We start from the raw sequence: 17,452 nt of genomic DNA on the forward strand, positions 1-17,452 counted from the left end.
TGGGGGCATACAGGACTCTGTCTTGCATCATTTCTACAGCCACAGGCTTGTAAACAGTTCTGTTTTTTTCCGGATATTTTTCCAGACAGATGTCTGACCCCTTGCCTACCCCCATGCAGTGCGTTGTCTCGGGTACAATTTTAACTGGAAGCTGCTGGCAGGCCCTGAATGGTGTAACAGGAAGTGTGTCGTGGCCCATCACTTTTCCCCTGATCTCGGAGCTGTCAGCGGGAGCGCGGACGGCGGTGCCGTGAGCCGGCCGGTCCTTGGGCGGCTGATCTGAGATCAGGCTCCGCGGCGTCTCAGTGGGCTCCCGCGTGCGGCGTGTCAGCCGCCTCCGTGCCGCCTGTCACCGATCCGCAGGCGAGAGTCTGCGGGGTCGCCACGGTTCCCCCGTCCCGTCTGCGCTGTAGATCTGAGACGTGCTCTCCTTCTTCTTCTGGGAGTTTCTCACCCTTTATGCCAAGAGAGAAAAAAAATTCCTCTGCTGTGGTTCAGTTGGTTCTTTTCCTTAATTTCTTAGAGAGACAACTGTGCAAATAAAGAGTTTGTTTTCTTTTGGAATGAAAAAAAACTGAGCATAAACACGAAGGCGGCATGGTATCCCTCCAATAACAACTTTCTCACTTAGGCTGTTTGATGTTCCGCTAGCCTTAGAATGAAAATGACACTTATTGGAATCGGTATAAACAGTGAATAAATTCTGCAAGAAATCTTAAGTGATGAAAAGGCACAAGCTTACCGAAAAGGCAATTTCCTTTTAATTGGGCATTTGGCAGAAGGCGTCTGACGTGCTAATATTACACCATCCAAACATATTCATTCATGTCAAAAAGCAGTAGCCGTGCTTTTTATCATCATTTATGCACAGTGCAGTACAGTAAAGAAGCAGTTACAGCTGGCTGAATGTCAACAGGCTGTTTTTGATTTCCGAAGCCCAAAGTTTCCTCTTTGCACTGTGGTTGAACCCATTATAGTGTTCTAATTCATTTACTGGTCTGTTTTGGGCAAAACACCCTATAAAAAAAATGTGCACAGACTCTTTGTCCTCTAATACTTTATTTGTAGCAATGTCATTGCTATCAGGAACTCTTTCTTTCGACCGGATTTAAACGGTTTAATTACATGAGAATATGTAAAGAGTAACAGGTTGTGTGGTGCAGTCGATAGGGCAGCCGTTTCTTGAGCCGTATGCAATTCCTACCATGTGGGTGTGGGTTTGAATCCTGCCATGGCCCTGGCTCTGCTGTGGTCACATCTTTGTTACCCTCTGTTTTCTACCTGTCTGAATAACATAATACAAAATGAATGAGGGGCACAATGTTCAGCTCAGATTTGAAGAAGGTAGCAAAGATTTTGAGTCAGTAAGGATTCTCACCAATAGGGTGGGCTGGACCCAGCAGTCCCAGGTTCAAGCCTGGGCTATGCCACTATCTGACTGTGGCCAGGAGTTCATTGTTCTGTAACATGATTGGCTTGATCCCAACAGGGCTTGGGTGAGTTGACAAAGGGTGCCTGCCTGGTTTTGTCAGCGAGAAATATGTATCCACTCAAGTTGGTGCTAGGTGTCCTGTAGTACTGCATGTGGACTGTAGGAAGTAGAATGGTCACCAACTCAAAGGCGAGTATATTGGATTATTGGTGGATGTGTTTCAGCTGCAGAGCTCCTTGCATGGGTGAGGGTGGCACAGTAGTGTTTCTTGTAGCAATTCTAATTGGAGGAGAAAAAAATGTACAGCCACTGTTCCCTGCTGAAATATCAATAATAATACAATGAATACGACAAAGAGCACAAAGATACAAAATGCCCGCCCGTCCCACATTTCCTGTCACCTCAAGAGAAAAAGCCTTAAGTCTGAGTAATGGCACCCCGCAGTGCACCAGGTTCTCCAGTGGCCAGACAGAGGAGGCTAGGAGTAATGACGGGTTGGTCAGTGCTGGATGGCTCGATCAGTTTCACCTTATTGCTCTTTATTGTGAGTGTATAGATAGCTCCAGAGCTCTTTTTTTTTCTCTGTCAGTGCAAATAAATAAATAAATAGAATTCATCTCAAGCAGCACAAAAAACTACATGTCAGATCATATTGTGTGAAATGAATTTCAGCTGCAGGGCAGGAAAAGAAAAGATCCTTTAATCTTGATACATGTGAGGTTATGTAGATTTCCCAATGTGAAAATAATTTTGTTCACATATATTATAATGGAAATGAGTGGCAGTAATGGGTTTTGGGATCACAGCGGTCGGCTTGGCAAAGACCGGGGAAAGTAATCAGAGGTGATCTGGGGAGGGATTTTCCAGCCCCCCTATTGTGCCGTGCGCAGGAACTGGGACGGCGAGAACAATATCCTACACCCTCGTCCCATTGTGTCAGCCCAGTGTGCCAGTACAGCTCGTGTCAGAGCTCCTAGAAAGGAATCGTTTATCCGAGATTCAAAAACAGCCTAGCAACCGGCTAGATAAAGCCAAGCAACCTCCTATTGTCCTTTTGCTGATGTTGATCTTGTGTTATTATTGCCGTTATTTAAAAAAAAAAAAAAATCATTATGACGTATATGAATAATTAGAGGGAAGAAGTGTCGCATCGAGGAGAATGAAGTGAAGGTAAATGTAAATTGGAATCTCTTGACACCTGATGAATGCAATAGCAGTACTGGGAGATGACAGTATGGCAGGATAGCCAGGCTTCTGTCTGCATTGTTCTCTTTCTTTCTTTCTTTCTTTCTTTCCTTCTTTCTCTCTGTCTCCCACACACTCACTCACCGCTTCTTTCTTGTTCTCTCTCGCAAACACACACACTCCCTCTATCTCTCCATCTTCCTCCCTTACTCACTCACACATGCAGACACACCCTTTCTCTACCCCCCCCCACACCGAAAAGCAAATGCACATACATACAGATAAACTCTAACAAAGAGGGAAATTTCATTCTGCTCCATAATGTTTGTGTCCCCTTTGTGTCTGTGCCTTCACCCATACACAATCCATCCATATGCACTCTTACATACAGTCTTATTGTGTAATTCTTTACGTTACAGTATTGTGTATAAACCCCCAGCCCAATAATTACTGTGGAAACTGAACTTGTCCTGCACTGTCCTGGACTTGAAATTGTGACTTTATATTTACAGGCAGAGCCAGCCCATGTGAGAGCCTGTCTGTGGGGCCCTAGGCAAGATCTTCAAAATGATCCCCAAAATCAAAATGATAAATATATTTTTAAAACACCACGCAGGAGCCCCTTAACCATGCCAGTGCCCTGGGCAGTCATGCATATGTCCTAAAGGATGAGCCAGCTCTGTTTATGGGTTAACTGCCTTAATCAGTGTGTCTCAGCTATTATCAGCCTCCTCAAACCTGTGTAGACTAGATGTGGTTCCAAAAAGGTGAGTTGAGACCCACCACTGGGTCAGGGAAGGGTTTTAGAGGTGAGCTGTTAAAAATAACAGCTCACAAACAAAAAGGGAACATCTACAACCGAAATAGAAAACCCTGTTAACTGTCCACTGAGTTTTCAGAGAAAAGGCTCACTTGCCTGGAAAGAACAAATGTTCATCCTGCTGTTTCAGATTGAGGTGTTGTTCAAAGCCAATTTCTGTGATCAAAGCCAATCACCAGTTGTTACTTTTTTATTGTTTCTGAGTTACCAGTGGCTGTGGAGTACAAATGGCCATAGCACTACACTACGTACTGTCCCAAAACCCTCATTGCTCACATTCCCAAGTGTGTTTTTTCTAAACTGATAAAGCTGTCTGTAGCCTGGGGGCTGCTGTTTTTAATCCAGGCTGTCCTTTGCAAAACGCTAAGAAGATGCTTTAGCGTATGGTGTGTTTTTCATTAAATCAGATTGGCAGTTGCTAGGCAACCCTTGACCTGACAACGGCATGGCAACCCCTACCACCGTTGCCCTACCACGTTGTAATTCCACCCCTTTAGATTCAGTCAAAACTGCCAAGTCATCTTTGAGAAAACTGCTATTCAGTAAAAGGTGCCACTCAGATGGGCACTGCTCTCCATTATAACACAGTGACTTTTGTCCCGTCTTAGATCGCCTGGCAGCTTTTATCAGCCTGAGTGGGTGCTTTTTGAAACATGGGTACAGGGTTAATCTGAGGGATTTTTTGTCATTGAATAGCTCTTTCCTTTATGATAGGATGGTGGTTTTCATTGAATCCAGGAATCAGTCCTTTCATATAGTTATATGTCCGTCCTAATAATTCTCTTGAGTTAGTGCTGCTTCAGGAAGCCCATTCATGCACTACTGAAGTCATTCAAATACTATGAGACAGGGCACGGTGGCTTATCTCTCTTCTGAAGCACATTGTGGCCAATAACCCATCCTCCAAGCCATACCTGTGTGTCACCTGCTTCTCATCTAGTGCTGACTGGTTCAGTGCTCTGCAGCATCATCTGCCAGGGAAAATCAATCTTTGGTTTCCTGTCATATTGAGTGAAAAATATACACATTTATTTTTAAAGTGCTTTTTACTAAACATTTGACATGGCTGACAGAAACATTCTGAGGCTGTACTGCACAGTTGATATTCCCCCAAATTCATCCATAATAATTTGTTTTTTATTCTTTTCTCATTCAAACAGGAAGCGTCAGCAGAATTTCCCTCCTCGCGTTGTTCTTGTACGAACAGGAGAAGGGAGACCCTCAATGACCCTCAGTCCTATCTTAACTGGTTTCTGTTTCAGTCAATCAGCAAGAAAGATGTTTATAATATAAGCCTCAGATGTCACAATTCTAACAGAACGTCTGGTCACCCCTGCCACAACCTTGGTCATGTCTATCCCATCCCCCCATCCCCCAAACCATCCCCCACCCCCTTCCACAGTCCCCTGCCACAATGAATAATGCATATAGAGGGATAATGCTTTCAAGCAGACCTGCTGCTTTAACCTTGATATTCAGAGCTTCCCCATTGCCCCTGTCACTCACAATGCCCAATGAAACGTCTGTACCAATGAAATGTCCCTGTTGGATGACGGTGTCTCCACCCCTTAAACCAGAGTGCTGAGATGGCAGATGACATCAGCCACCAATCATGGTTGATGATGTACTGCAGCAGGTCAGGTGACCTAAGTGCTTAGAGTGGATGGTGGAGTCACCTCCAGCTTTGTCATTTGGTCCTTCAGCCTCCAATCCTGGATGCTGCACGCTGGTCAGTTGACTTGCCACAGTCTGGTGTCCAGTGGTTTCACCCCTTGGCAGTCTCAGAAATCCCATGAGGTGCTGAACTGATCCATAATTTTCTTGTATTTATAGTGGGCAGACATCACTATGGTTGCTGAGAGGTGGGCGTAGAGTTTTATATGGGTAGAACACTTGGAGGCTTGCTCAGTCCATGATCAGATGTGTGAATTTTTGCTAAATTTTTTTGTTTGCTATTCGAACTTTTCCTCTTTTCGCCCTTTGCAATTGACTTACTTTTGTTCTTAGGATGCGTGTCATTACTTTTTAGAGTATATCGTACCCATAATATCTTGTAATAATACTGTCACCCGAAGGTCATTCCTTCTCTGTTTGTCATTGTGGAAACTGTCCTCTGTCTCCATTATATGTGATGCGGCGTCCATTGCAATTTGCATTGCGTCTTTGCAACCCAGACTGCACTAGAGCCCTGTGGCAGTTCCTTTGTGAAGGAGGCTATATTAATTAAGAGTCTGATTTTGAGAGGAGAGTGATGTTGCCTACACAGCCACGTCTGTATAGATTTGTGTGTCTCACCAAGGCCCACTTCATGGGCGCACTTTTGCTGTCATTTTAAGTCTAGAGTGTGTGGAAGGCGGGGAGAGTGGCTGACTCCATGTTGTGTTGTACATCAGTGCTGTGGCATTAGAATTCCTGGGACATGCACCACACTGGCTCGCTCTCTGCCACCCAGTTCAGTTCTTTCCTGCCTGTGTTCTTCTGCTTTGTGCCGTTTGATGTCTCACTGCATTGAAGGAATGTGTATATGTCAGTGCGCTCCCATGCATGTATGCGTGTGTGTACGCACACACAGGTATTTGTCAATGTATGTCTATAAGTGTGTGGCAGCTCCTAGCCCTGATATGATTTTACACAGGGCATTTAAATATATTACAGGTATTAATATAAACTGCCAGTCATTGCTTTCTGCTTTTCCAGTCCTGCTCAGATCTAGGAGTAAATTCTTCCTTTTCCCACCTCCTCACTCTGCAGATCCTTGCAAATGCCCCCCCCACCCCAAGCATGCGTCAGTAATGCCCTGCTTTAGCTCAGGTGACCTCAGAGTCGAGTCACATGAGTGTAAATGAATATCCTGGTTGACGAAGGATTTTCTGCAGCACTTCTACATTGCAAATAAGACACTGCAATCTGTCACATGATGATAAAAAGAAGAAATTGCTCTTTTATGTCAGGAGTCCCCCTCCTCCACATCTGAAAGTGTATCAGCTACATACCGTAGCAGCTGCATTACCGTTTGCTTTAATTTATGTGGGAAGAAAAAAATGTGGAAATGAAAAAGGCAGAGATTTTGTTGGAACGGTTACAGTTTTGTGGCACAATTTAGTAAACTGACAAAATTAACCATGCTCACAAAGTCATGACTTCAAATAAACACTTAAAATATTGAACCCAATATTAAGACTTAAAGATTCAAATTATCTGTTAAACTCTGAGCCTCTCAAATTCCCACTTTCATTTGTAAATGATTTGAAAATAACATTATTTTCTGCCTGACTTATGTTTAATGCAGTCTGCTCTTGCAGATATGACCTCCAAAGGTACTCTTAACACCTGCATTTTTGGCTTTCAAAAAAACATCATTTGAAAAGCTATGCTAACTAGCTAAAAGACTCAAAACCATATTTCACGCAAAGTTGAGTCTCAGAAAAGAAAGTGTCTGCCACCTTGTGCTTCACAGGGTACAAGGGGAGATCAGGTGAGAGAAAGACTCCCTGTACAGGTACCCTGTGTACACAGCTTGTGTCAATACGTAAGGTAAAATAAATTTAGCCCTTGCAATGGCTATAAGGGTGTGGGCTGGGGGCCGGGTTGGGCCAGCTTTCAGGCTGCACACAAAGTGTCTTCCTCCGACTCAATGGTAAATCCCTTCTGACCAATCAGGCGGGCTGCTGTGTGCAAATACGTCGTGGCTGATGTTACAGGTTTGGTGGGAGAATGCACACTTGTCGGCACCTGAATTGACAGGGGCGGTTGCAGCAATGGACACAGACGCAGTGGGGTATTCCAAATTGGGAGAAAATTGTGGTACAATGAAAACAGAGTTCATCAATTCATTTATTCATTTATTTTCATTGTCATTCATTTATTCTCTTGCCATTGTCTGCATGTGGAAAGAAAATACACAATCCAAATTTATGAATAATAAACCTGTCATCTCAAGTCAGTCCAGTTCCCTGTATTGATAAAACTGTAATGTAATGAATACGTGGAAGAATAGATTTATTTAGTAACATCCGTAGCACAGGAATGGATCTGTGGCCCTGAAGAGCTGAAGTGTGTCTGGTTTAGTTTCATTCCACCTGAGCCCTGAGATTGCCATCTAAATCAATTAACTGTTCCTGCTCCATTTGATGAAAATGATGCTTGTTCCGTCTTTCAAATCCCTGCTGGTATATAGATACCTGTGTAATTTCTGATGGTACATAGATATTTGTATAATCCCTGCTGGTACATAGGTCCCTGTATTATTTTCTCTGGTAGATACCTGTGTAATCCCGGCTGGTACATATATACCTGTGTTATCCCTTTTGGCACATACTGTAGTTGGCAGTGTAATCCCTTCTTGTACATAGGTACCTGTGTAACCCTACTGATACATCCTGTAGCTGCCAGTGCAATCCCTGCTGGTACATACTGTAGAAACCTGGTACATAGGTGACTCTATAGTCACTGCTGGTGTTCTGCTCTCTCAGTTTGGATCAATGATCAGGACATATGCCCACAATGCAACAGCAATAGGAAATGTTTGATGTTGGGAAGAATGCTCTTGAGTCAGTTAGAAGCATTGCAATTTGTTAATAGCAGTGTACAAGCATCATATGGCACTCTTAAACGTCCCATGCTTGAACTGAACTGTGACGTTCTTGGACTCACTTTATTCAGTATATAATATAGCTAAATACATCACATATACTATGAATGGCATATGTAAAACATCCCATGTACATTACATAATGCATTTGTTGTAGCACAAAAGGTTTTTCCTTTCCCAATATCTCACCTCTGTTTTTTTATTTATTTTATTTTTTAGAATGCCAAGCACAGGCTCTCTCTCTCTGTTGTTCTCTAGACATGTAGAACAGCACACAGTGACTATACCGATCAGTGCTGTGCATTCGCTGACAGATGACTCCAAGGGAGGGGCTACTGCCCGAAGTGCCATTCTAATTCTGGGGAGGGGATAGGTGAGTTTAGGTTGTTCCTGTCAGGTGACACCTGGTTGACTTGAATCACCTCATCACTCCGCCCACTAGCCTTTGACGGCCAAGATCATTATGAGGGTGTTTCGATTTTACATGTGGAGTTGTCACCTCTTTGATTGGCCAAGGCGGGCGGTAGAGGGTGGGATGGGATTGGAAGAGGGTGGTGTGCTGAATATTTCACCTCCACAGATGAACACCACAAAGGAAGCGCTTCCTGATGATGCGGTCCACTGACGTGTTTGATTATCACATTTCTTCATGACACACCTTCTACTCCATCCCACCTGCATGACAGAGCAGGCAAAGATAGCAAAGGCTGCAAGCGGCAGCCATCTTTTGCTCTTCATGTTTGCTTTTCATGGAAATGGACCTGCAGGAAGCTATGGGTGAGTGGGTCTTCAGGAGCCCCAATTAGCTGTGCTGGCGTGTGTTATCGGTGACTCATGGATTAGCAGCAGACGTGGTGTTACTTGGTAGGGAGGAGAGCCTTTTTATTGGTTGGTATGAGGCGGGAGATCGAAGGGAGCATCGACAGCACATCAGACCAGGAACAGCAGTGGTTTCTCTCAATAGGCTAATTATGAATTCAGTTGTGCCGCCCCTTGAAAACCACGCAGTCAACCACACAGGAGCCCCCGAACATTAGCCATGTCAGACCCTGCATAATAGACCAGCCTCGACTTCGCTCCCTACACTCCACTTTCCTCTCTCATTATCTTCTCTTTTTCTTATCCTGTTCTTCCCTCTCCTCTCAATTCCCTTTTCTCCTCACCCCTCTCTTCTCTTCTCTTATCTTCTTTCTTCTCTCCCCTCTGCTCTTGACTGCCCCTTCCCTTCTCTCTTCCTATCTCTCTCCTCCCCTCTCTCTCTCATCTCGTCTCTCTCCTTTCTCTGCCACTCCTTTGTTCATCCTCCCGTCAACAGGCCACACCGTTCATCCACGAATACGAGTTTGGTTTCTCTCCCTCCTCACCTCTTCCTGTCAAATTGTCATGTTCCCTGACTACTGGCATGGCAGTTCTATTCTCTAAGGAAACAACAACAACAAAAAATAACAGAAAAACTTGAGGGCTTTTCTTTATTTAATTTTTCTCTTGTGGAAGTTTTTTTTTTCCTCCAGATTTTTTGAAGATTCAGCATTTTTAGTTCTGTACTAGGAAGCCTTCACTTTGGAGGTATTCTTTGGTCTTCCTTTTCTCACACAGCCCTCTCTCTTTTGTTGAATTAAATATGAAAGTTTTCTTTCTTTGTTGTTATTTGGAGATAAAAGCTCACACAGCAAACAGGGTTTGGTGCTACATGCAGCATAATGATGTTCTTGCTTGATGCTACATCCTGCAACTGCCGGAGGAAAGCAAAATGTGCACATTGTGCATTCTGCAAAGGATGTTTTTGTCATTCTCTATCACAAGGCATAATAATAATGATATACATTTTCATAATTGATAAACACATGCAGTAGTCCAGAGAAGGGGTTCAAGATGGCTAACCAGAAGAACCTCCCTCTTCCTTTTATATATGACTCTAAACCTGAACTGGTTCAGTACCGGTGTCCAGCTGCTTACAGTAAATGGGTAATGCAGATGGAAATGTAAACCAGACTCAATAAATCATCCTGCACAACAGTTTAATCTCAAGGATCCCTAAAATGGCCACCCTCTGGCCAAGTACATGCACCTCTATAAAATAGTTGACACCTTTATCCAACACCAACTACATTGTGATGCTAGATTATTATGTGCCCCCAGCACGTAAAAATGTTATTATTTGCAATATAGGAATATTTTATATTAACATATATTTTGTATAAACATACTGTTTCCTATAGCCATAATATTATAAAGGTTATGCAAACTAGACAGGTTTTGTTTTATTTTAAAGTCTAAAGTATGCAATTCATCAATTTATGGAAATAAAAATAAGTGTGAATATTCCTAAAAAGGGATTTTTTTTCTAGTTTGCTGAGGGTAGCAGCTGGGCTTATATCCCAAAGGTTGCAGGTTCGATTCCCAGGTAGGACACTGCTCTTGCACCCTCGAGCAAAGCAATTGACCTGACTTGCTGCAGTATATATCCAGCAGTAAAATGTAAAAAAAAAGGAAATGCTGTGTAAATCACTCTAAAAGCCAGGATGTAATGTCATGTCCAGCCCCTGTTTGTGGGTCCCTGGGGCAGTTGAGAGAGAGGGCTGTGAGCGTCGATGGTTGCAGCGGTACATGAGTGCGCGGGCCTGTAGGGATAAGCGCTACGTTTAAATGTCCAGGTGGAAGGCTCATGCAGCTCCCATGGATGTGATTGGTGCTCGGTCCACATTTTGATCGTATGTAGGGGTCTTAGGGTTCTGATTTAGGGGTTGAGGAATTATGGTTTTTGTAAGGCATTCCCGTGTTTTTTTTTTTTTTTTTTTTTGAACAGGCCTGTTTTAACTTGTTCCCCCCAAACCTGGAGAGACAGCCCACTGACTCTGGAGGTTTGAGGTAAAAATTAAAGGAGGAGAGGGGGTTTTTGTGTGGGTAGGGAGGAGGTTTGAGGTTATGGGAAGGGGGGTGGCGGGGGTGTAGATTTAGGGATGTAGACAGGGCCAGCTGCAGACTTAGGGGGATCTCCGACCATGTTTGCCAGAGCTTCTCCCCACAAGGCGAGGAACTCGCAAGGGACAGGAAGACAAGCGAGTCAATGAGGTGAGAACATAACGGCGTCACATAGCAACTGCACAGTTTCTTTCCCCCCTACAATCTCCGATATCTGGAGGAGTAGTCACTGGCCAACAGGAAATCGGATCATTCAGTAGAGGAGCTCTGTGTGGCGAGAACAGGTGAAAAATGAAAAGGAAAGCAGAGTTCAGACAGGGTTAACTAATATCACAGCTGTTGTTTAAATATGGAAAATAATACAGAGCACTTATAAGAGCGGGACACTCTCGTCCCGCTGAGCTCTTGCTGTGAGTTATCCTCTGTTTTATGAACCGGATCTCTGACTCTGTGTCTGAGTTTGTGTCAGTCTACCCACTTGGTGGTTTGGACTGTATTTCTAATTAAACATTTAAAGATGTACTACTGTCACTCATAACTCACTCAAAAAAAGGTTTTTTTTTTTTTTGCATTTTTAAGCAATTTTTAAAATTTAACTCGATTGACTGCAAAGCAGAGAGAAACTCTGGCTGTTGTAAAGGCTATCACTTTCCTCCAAAGACACCCAACAGTATCGACTACTGGAAATAAATAATAAGCCAAATAACATCTGAAGGGTAAAAACACCTTCATTAATGTACATCTGACTTCTGACCTTTGCTAAAAACCTATCATCTAATCCCATTGATTTCTTTTACCAATTTCAAGTGTTCAATATTCCCAATGAATAATAAACAGGGTGTAGAGATTTCTGGGGGTGGAAGGGTGTTTGGGGAGGGAGGAGGGGGATGTACTTCATAGGTGACTACCTCACCCTCACCTCTATTTGTCATTGAAAGGATCCAGAGGTCTTAGTATAATGTACGCAAATGATGATGTCAGCAGACCACTGTGCATCATCTGTGCCAGAATACTGCAATGAAAATGCAGAAATTCCCTGTGAATGACAGCTGACTTAATCAAGGTCCTTCTGAGTCTGCAGACAAACTCAAAGTGTTACTTTGGTGTTAGCGTTCTGATCCCGTCAAGCAAAATTAGAAACTTCCTTCAGGGATGAGTTGGCATTTTTTTGCACTAACAACCATTCCAGGTTAAACACTAAAAGTTAAATAAGAAAAAAATGAATACATGTGTTCCAGAATACTTTAGATTACGTGTTATTCTCTGGAGACTGCCCCTTTCTCATGAATATTAAAGACCGTCGCCTAAATATAGACGCGATTGTTGGGCAAATTGCCGTGCGTTTGCGGTTGGAAAAATGGAGCTTTGTCTCGGCTTCCAGCCCTTGACAGGGACGCTTTCCAGAAAACCACTTCAAGTGTAAGGAAAGGAAGGGAGTGATAATTAGATAGTAAGCACAGCGGGTAACACATTTCCTTGCTTCTTCACAATTATAATGACATTAAGCAGCACGCAAGGCTCTTGTTGTTGTACGAACAATGTGTGTGATTTACTTATTTATTTATTTTTTGTCAGTATCATTTTGGAATCTGTTTTCCCCGCCGAATGAATGTTCCAGTGTTCCTGCCCGTTTTACCATACCAGCTCAGCAGGCTGCTGTGAAATGGTGAGACTTTTAACGTATTCTTTTTAAAACGTATTCAGTCGATTCTGATCTTCTGCATACACTGGAGTTTAAATATTGTGGCGATTTCAATGAGGGACAGACCGGGCAGACCTTGCATTACAGCCTTTGCTCATTTATTAATGTGTAAAGCAAGGGAAGCATACACAAGCACAAGATGACAGGAACTGGCCGTGAGCACCGACTGAGCGCTCCTTTCATATCTATCCTGCAGCCCTTGCCCTGCAAATCACTAGTACAAACTTAGGGTGCCCAATAATTGGCTGGCTAGCTGCACATGAACATGGAAGTAAACACTCTAGCTCACGTTATTTATAAACAAGTTGCGTTGGCTAGCTGACTGGCCAGCCACCACAACAATATATACATTCTGTGAAAATACAGTACATTCATATGATATATTACATGAATTCTCCCGCAGACCACATGCACCCTCCTACAAATTATGTTCCTGCTGAATATGGACGGTGTGTTTTTCCAGTTTTTTATTTATTTATTATTGGACAGTGTGGCGCATTTATGTTTAATGCTATAATTCTGTTTAATTCTATTGTGTGACAATTTAAAAGAATCCTTTTTTATAGTAAGATCGGATGTCCCTGACTTTACAAAAAAAGTTTGAAAAGACTAAAGGCCATTTTCTGAGTGGCGCATGCCGTCGCACTGGCAAAGTGGTATTTTTGCCGTAGATTTTGATGCACCTGAGCGGTTTGGTAACTGTGTGACTCGCTACGCGCTGAAATAGGAGGAGAGCTGCTGTTGGGGCTGTGTTAGTCAAAACTGAGCAGTGCACTGAAATTTTGGTGCAGCTCAATGTAATTTTGGGTGGACTTAGCCTGAGCTTATTGCTGGCCTGCTCAACCCAGGTCTACTGCACAGGTCGGAGCCCAGCGTATGGCATATTGCTCATTGGGGGTCTCCCATGCAAGGCATGCATGATCATAGCCTATTAAAAACCAATCAATTATTTTTATGGATCATATGCTTTTCAGTTTGACTTTGATATAAATCCAATGCAAGTAGGAAAAATCCATCCTAATTTGTTGTTCATTGTCTTTTTCTATACAGCCTAACATTTTAGCATTAACTTGTAGACTTCCTGATGGCCACTTAAATATCTTACATGGTCTAAAACAACAGAACTAAAATGCAGTGAATGACCAAGCATACTTAGTTTGTGATTTTAGACATTACCTTCTGAAACAAATGCATTACAGTTATAGTATACATTTTGAATGATATCAATCAAGAATATTTTTCTGCCCTGCTCTTAAAGGGACTGATTGTCCCTTCAATGTCATTTGATTAGCTATGAGTAAGTTTTCCTCCACCCGACCGCATTGGCAGGAAACAAGTTGAAGGAAAACACCCTACAGGTCAGGTGGAAGTGCTTTTTCCAGTATGTCTGCGCACACCGTTTGTTCCCCCACTGACTCTACCATACCCTCTCTTATACCCATCCCTGCTGATTAGAAATGCAGATAAGATGTTCACAACGAGGGGCGGGGCTGTCCACGAGGGTGCCTGGCTCCATGTTGCCAGGTAGTCTCTACCTTCAAAGATGACGGACCTTCCTTTGTCACACTGCCTTCTGGCTAAATACCTAAGCCCAATGCCACCCTTGTGTACAGTCTGTCCAGGCCTGAAATTGTAATGAAACTATCGCTGGAGTTTTCTGTAACTCCCGCTGTTTGATTTTTTGCCTGAATGGTTGGCCAAAAGCTATTCGTTTATTTTAGGAGTCCAATTAACAACAAGATGGAATCTATCATTGGTTGGCCATCTTGGAATGATACAACATCTAATTCTCCCTCCTGGAGTCACCATAGGATCCCTCTCCACTGAACATTGTAATTAGCCATTCTGCCCATTATGTGGGATGATTGAAATAATGTGCTTCAGTGAGAGAGGAGAGAGGTAAAAGAGAGACAGCGAGGGGGGAGGGAGAGAAAGAGTGAGAAATGAGTGAGTGAGTGAGTGAGTGAGAGAGAGAGAGCGAGAGACACAGACTACCCCAGTAACACAAAAGAGGAGCTTTAACTTTATCCCTTTGAAATGCCTTTTTGTCTTTGATGTGACATATGTTACGTGTGTGTGCACGTGTGTTTCTGTATTTGTGTGTGTATTTGTGTATGTGTGTGTGAGCATGTCTGTGTGTGTGTTTGTGTATGTGTGTACTTGTTTGTTAGTGTATTTGTACGCGTGTGTGTGCATATGTATGTGTGTTTGTGTATTTGTATATGTGTGCGTGCATGTGTGTTTGTGTATATGTATGTATGTGTTTTACTTCCATCACCATTGTAGTATAGTAAGTGAAGCAGAGGGAATGTTTATATTCCTGCGTATTTCTGTCTGTGTACAAAACAAGGATTGAAAAAACTCATGAACATTAAAAATAGAGTTGTTTGATCACCACTCAGTGAATTAATCATACAGTTGCATTACTGATTGTCCTTCAAGGCAAGATGGACACTTGCACCATACACATACACAGTGTTTTTCTTCCCACTGTGGAATTTTTTTTTCCTCAATTGCTCGCTTTTTGGGTGTACAGGCCAAATTTTCCTTTTTGTTTCCTCAACTGTAAATCAACTTTGTGGCAGTACACTTTACAAACATAATTGAATCGAATTCCCCCTTACATGCATGCAGCATACACAGTAACTGTACACAGACACATACATACAGTATGCATGCACAGCCCTACAAGCATGCAAAATCCCACTCACATTTACATGCCCCTGATGTCTCACCCAGGCCCCGCTGGACCCACCAGACATGAAAAAATAACCGTCTTCTGATGTCATCCAGGATTGGCTCGCGGTTTTACTGTACATGTCAGAGCGAGAGAGATTTGTAACGGATCGATGCTCACATCACGGGGCTGGAACCCTGGCACGGTGACAGGCGGAATGTCCCTCAAAATGACGGGGTCAGCGCTGCGGTGTCCCAAATCTGCCCAGTGGGGTCCGACCCGGAATGGAACTTCTGGAGTTCCTCACACCCGCGTTCTCCCCGGCCCCAGTGCACCATGGGTTTATCGCACCTCGCTGCACTACGGCGCAGCCGACGGCCCGCAGTCCCCATTTTGCTCCCGTCGTGCCGCGCTCTGTATCCGCTTGGCCGAGGTGTGTCGTCTCCGCAGAAGAGTCGTGTCAGTTCGCTGTCACAGAGCCGGGCCGCTTGCGAAGGGTATCCGGCTCCCTGGATAAATGTGTATCCAGTCCGTCAGAGTCCGCGGACGAGGAAACGAGCCGTTTTATCGTGTAGGCAAATCAGTGAAGCGCACGTGTCAAGCTAACCATCTGAAAAATGCATGACGTGCCTTCTCACTGCTGGTGGTTGGGAAGGCAGTGGTTTCTGTCAGCGCATGGAGCGCTGGCCAGGTTGAGCGCAGGGGACAGTGCCACGGCACAACTTTGCCGTGACTCCGCGTTACTGACACAGGTCGCCGACTTCTGAATAATTAATCGCAATGCAACACTGTTCTGGAATCGTCCTGACAAGGTGAACGCTTTACTTAGCATGAGGGGAGTGGATTAGGCAAGGCAGGGCTCAGTGCACAGAGCGGGGGGTTTGTGAACCCCAAAATGGAGGCATGTCCAGCTAAAGTGGTGGTGCTTGCTGCATGTAATTGTCTATAATGTTACCCAGAGAGGGAGGGAGGATTTAGTTTGGGGGTATTTCCTGGTATCAGATGCACATGAAGCTCATCGCAGTGGAATACCTGTCCAGCTCAGCTGATGGACTGCAGAGCAACCAGAACTGGCAGCAAGAACATGTGTGCATGTAGGTACACATTTCAGAGAGCATGCCTGCATGTGTGCACATTTGAGAGAACACGTCTGTGTGTGCACACACATTTCAGAGGGCATGTCTGTATGTGTGCGCTCATTTCAGAGAGCATGTCTGCAAGAGAGCTATTCATAAAGCCCCACCTCACACAGGCTCACAAATTCAGGCCCCTTCACTGTATAAAATGCTTAGAGATTCTGAAAGGTGCTGTAAAAAAACCTAATCCATTGCTGCTGCTCTCCGATCAGCGGGCCAGGGGGAGCGGGGATTTCATGCATCACACAACAAAATCAGACTCGGCCCGTGAGGCGCGGAGGTGAAGAGCCGCCCTTTAGCGGCAGGGCAGGTGGGAGCCACCGCGATCACACAAACACAGCTTTCAAATAGCGGCCCGCGCGTATGCTAATGGCGCCTGTTTCACAACAGACACGCAATCTGAAGAGGCTCGCATTAAATCCTGTCCAATCCAGAAGGGATCACGGCCTGATAATTTTGGGTAGCGCGCGTGGAGAGGTGCTTCAGATTTTTTTTTACAAAAGTGCCGAATTACCGAGCAGCGCGCTACTCGGTTGGAGAGATCCAGGCTGGGTTTATGTGTAAGTGGATGGAGATACTGTTTACACAGCCTCCGCCGTCACCAAATACCCGCTCATCAGGGGAGGACAGGAGTGGGGAAAAGCGTTTGTTTAATGCCAGATCCATGTTTGAACATTAAAGCTTTATGAAATTCTCTAAAGATGAAGGACACGACGCCAAGATCAGAGTAAATCAGGAAAAGGAGAAAATGTCAGAAGTATTCATCTCGCCACACTAAGCTTTCAGCGTCACGCTGACTGACTGACTGACCCCAGCAAAGCGGATGCGCTTGAGTAATAAAGAATATACTCTGTAGGTGCTATTTTCTGCCCGGGGTTTTAACAACAACATGGACCCCACAAAGACATGAGGACACATACTCACACGCTTATGCACCCTCTCTCTCACACACACCTAATGTAAGTGTTACTGGGGTGGTTTGTGTGC

General features: G+C 44.1%; 1 long non-coding RNA gene across 9 annotated transcripts in view; it reads left to right on the forward strand.

The window, feature by feature from the left end:
* The window catches only part of LOC135242566 (uncharacterized), a 235,752-nt gene that overhangs the window by 157,199 nt on the left and 61,101 nt on the right, over window positions 1-17,452 (forward strand). Inside the window, exon 4 of one of the 9 annotated variants that reach the window (XR_010326389.1) lies at window positions 12,526-12,544. The exons of the other annotated variants lie outside the window; for them this stretch is intronic. This is a non-coding gene — a long non-coding RNA (uncharacterized LOC135242566). Of the gene's footprint in view, window positions 1-12,525; window positions 12,545-17,452 lie in introns of those variants that run through there. 9 annotated transcript variants of the gene reach the window in all.

This window comes from Anguilla rostrata, chromosome 16 (assembly GCF_018555375.3).
Source record: "Anguilla rostrata isolate EN2019 chromosome 16, ASM1855537v3, whole genome shotgun sequence".
Classification (NCBI taxonomy): Eukaryota; Metazoa; Chordata; class Actinopteri; order Anguilliformes; family Anguillidae; genus Anguilla; species Anguilla rostrata.